This window comes from Rhipicephalus microplus, unplaced genomic scaffold (assembly GCF_043290135.1).
Source record: "Rhipicephalus microplus isolate Deutch F79 unplaced genomic scaffold, USDA_Rmic scaffold_53, whole genome shotgun sequence".
Lineage (NCBI taxonomy): Eukaryota > Metazoa > Arthropoda > Arachnida > Ixodida > Ixodidae > Rhipicephalus > Rhipicephalus microplus.
In genome coordinates, this window is record NW_027464626.1 from 2,245,570 (window position 1) to 2,249,275 (window position 3,706).

Consider the following 3,706-nt stretch of genomic DNA (forward strand, 5'->3'; position numbering starts at 1 on the left):
AATTGCGCCACGGAGACAGTCACGCTCTACTTTCACCACCATCAGAACATATCTTTAAAGCTATCACCGCAAAGAAAAAAAGCGACACACCGTCCCCGGGTGGGCACGAAACTCCAAGCTTTCGGTAGACAGCCGATCACGCTAGCCAATTGCGCCACGGAGACAGTCATGCTCCACTCTCACCACCATCAGAACATATCTTCAAATCTATCAGCCCAAAGAAAAAAAAAGCGCCGCACTACCACCGGGTGGGCTCTAACCTCCAACCTTTCGGTTAACAGCCGATCGCGCTCGCCAATTGCGCCATGGAGACAGTCGTGCTCCACTCTCACCAACATCAGAACATATTTCCAGTGGACACGGGATCGGTGCTTCTGTACAAGCACTGAATCGCTTCCCTTTTGCAATGCAGGTTCAGCTGGCATTCCTCGTGCCCTTCTTATCAAGTGCATCCTTAGGCGTGATATGCGCCCCTTCATTACCCTCGACGCTGGAACATCTAGGCGTCGGCGCGTCTGACGTGGTGATCTTTTCGCCTCGTGATTTCGCGCCCATGCCTACCCTGCCTATTCTTGATGGACTCGTCTTCAAGCAACCCCCCGGATCGACAGCAGCATCAACTTCAACCAAGTGTTTAAGAAGCCAGCGCAGCCCAAACCAATTCAGTGGACACGGGATCGGTGCTTCTGTACAAGCACTGAATCGCTTCCCTTTTGCAATGCAGGTTCAGCTGGCATTCCTCGTGCCCTTCTTATCAAGTGCATCCTTAGGCGTGATATGCGCTCCTTCATTACCCTCGACGCTGGAACATCTAGGCGTCGGCGCGTCTGACGTGGTGATCTTTTCGCCTCGTGATTTCGCGCCCATGCCTACCCTGCCTATTCTTGATGAACTCGTCTTCAAGCAACCCCCCGGATCGACAGCAGCATCAACTTCAACCAAGTGTTTAAGAAGCCAGCGCAGCCCAAACCAATTCAGTGGACACGGGATCGGTGCTTCTGTACAAGCACTGAATCGCTTCCCTTTTGCAATGCAGGTGTGTGCAAACGTTTCTTTATATTCAATTCAGTTTATTCCGACATCACAGGAGACATTACAAAAGTCACAACAGTGATGCTGTGGGGCGAAAGCAAAAAGCCATTAAGGCTTGACGAAGGCTTTCGCACCATTTGACAACATAGCAACAGCAACAGCAGCATGAGATCATCAGTTATTATACAATATCAAAACATGTACTTCAAGGTCATGCCGATTTGCATTTTATTAACACGTTGAAAAACATTTACAGAACGGAGCAGTATAAATGGTTTATTGTAAGAAACTGTTTAAGGTTAGTGGCAGTAAGTAGCTCATCATCTGGCGACCATAGTTAGTACGTGTGTAAGGAATTTTCCAGTCATCGGTAGCTCGTGTGCTATAGGGGCAGGTATAGGGTGTCAAACGCGCTAAATCAGTAAGAAAAGAGTCGTGATTCTTTAAGGAAGTACGATATCGCTTCATTAAAATTGTATTGTATATCTCAGGCATTGGTTGTAAATTAAGGGCTTCGAAAATGGGTTTGGAATGTTCATCGCGAGGAACACCTGTAATTATGCGCACAGCCTTTTTCTGCAAAGAAAAGCAACCTCCAAACTTTCGTCCAAACCTCCAAATATGCAAAGAAAAATAACAACCTCTGCTTAATACTGGTCCCGTGTCCACGGGTGTTGTGTGAAGTGTTTTGTGAATGTTTTTTCATACCTTTTTTGCTGCTACGCGCTGGCGATGTTGAGAGCAACCCCGGGCCCCCTACCAAGCGTTCGGACACGCTCGGTGACATAGCATCCCTACCCGCAGATCCCGCGGAACAGATGAGGGTCATTTTCCAAATGCTCAAAGATGTTCACACCCGCTCACTGGAAAGTTCGAAGGTACAGACCGAATTAGCAGCTGATGTTAAAGCAAATAAATCTGGACAGAAATCCATCGAAACCAAGATCACTGCTATTCAGAACCGGCTTGAAGTACTGGAGGAAAATTATAAAAAACTAGAAGAACTTACCCAGGAAGTTAGTAGCATCCATACTCAGACAGATCAGCTTTCCGCTCAGGTATGCTCATTGCAAACACGCGTGCAGGATCACGATGACAGACTGCGACGCAACAACCTCATTTTCTACGGCATCCCAGATTCTGAAGAAACCTGGGCAATGACAGAGGAAAAAGTTATTTCCACTCTCAATTGCCACCTTTCTTCTCCCCTTTCCTCTGATGCCATTGAACGCGCGCATCGCTTGGGTACCTTCAGCCAGGGCAAATGTCGCCCAATCATAGTTAAATGCCTATCCTATAAAACAAAAGATGCGTTACTCGCGACACATATACACCTAAAGAAACATAACATCACTGTAGCAGAGGATTTTTCACCCGCTACACGTGCAGCTCGGAAAAAACTACTTGATTTTGCCAAGAGTCAACCAGGCCCCGTCAAGCATAAACTCAGCTACAACAAGCTGCTTCTGAACCAAAAATGCTACATGTACGACCCAAACAGTGATGCAATCATCAACATTCCAAATCGTAGTACACGAACCATTGCCCCGCCTGCAACTTCCAAGCCCTAGGAAAGCGCGAGGGGCAGTGGTCATGTGACTGTAGCTTCCATATCGGTCCTGTTTACTAATATCAGAAGTGTTCTTAACAAGTATAACTCTCTATCATCAGCGATCGACACATGCTCCGCTAAAATTATCGCGTTAACTGAAACTTGGCTCTGCGGGCAAGTGTGCGACTCCGAGATATTTTTAAACGCTCATCGCTTCTCACTTTTTCGTCGCGACCGTGGCACACAGAGAGGCGGTGGCGTACTTCTGGCTATTTCCAGCGATATCCCATCATCATCTGTACACGTTCATACTAATCTAGAAATGATATGGGCTGTGGTAACGCTTAGTCACCAGAGTGTAGTCATCGGGGTATGCTACCGCCCACCCTCACCCTCGCCTACATTCAGTAGCGAACTTCAAGATGCCATAAACGTTGTTAGTACGCGTTTCCCTACATCGCCGTTGCTCTTGCTGGGTGATTTCAATTTTCCCAACATAACCTGGAATTCCCATTCCCCTTTAATATTTCCGCTTTCGTCCCAAGCTCGCGAATTTTTAGACGTTTGCTCGGTATTTTCCTTACAGCAAATGTGTACACAAGCAACCAGAATAGTAGCTCACGCTGCAAACACATTAGACTTAATTCTAACAAACAGTTACGATATAATATCGCCCATAACGTACCTTCCGGGTCTTAGCGATCATTTGCTTCTACATGTTTCCATTAACTTAGCCCACCCGAAAACAAAGAAAAAGAAGAAAATCATTCGTGACTATAACAGAGGTGACTTTGAGGCAATCAACAATGACCTTTCTACCTACACTGATCTTTTTCTTGACGGTTTTGACGATCGCAGTGTACAAACTAATTGGAATATGTTTTCAGATAAAATAATTCAACTCACTGAACAGTACATCCCACACCGCAGTGTAACCAACAACTCAAATGCACCCTGGTACAACAGCCATATCCGGCGTTTGTCAAACAGGAAAAAGCGTTTCTTTCGCGCCGCAAAACTTTCGCCTTCTAATGAACGTTGGGCTTTATATGCAACAGCGTCTACGTTGTACATTCAAGCCCTTCGAGATGCAAAAAAACATTTTCATTCCTATGTACTACC

The 3,706-nt window shown here is 46.2% G+C and overlaps 1 long non-coding RNA gene across 1 annotated transcript; it reads right to left on the reverse strand.

Annotated features, from left to right (window-relative positions):
• Positions 1-1,671: 1,671 nt before the first annotated feature.
• Positions 1,672-3,706, reverse strand: LOC142788298 (uncharacterized). The gene is made up of 3 exons (XR_012889327.1): positions 3,491-3,706; positions 2,042-2,182; positions 1,672-1,895 (listed from the first exon to the last, which is right to left on the reverse strand). It is a non-coding gene; the product is annotated as an uncharacterized LOC142788298 (long non-coding RNA).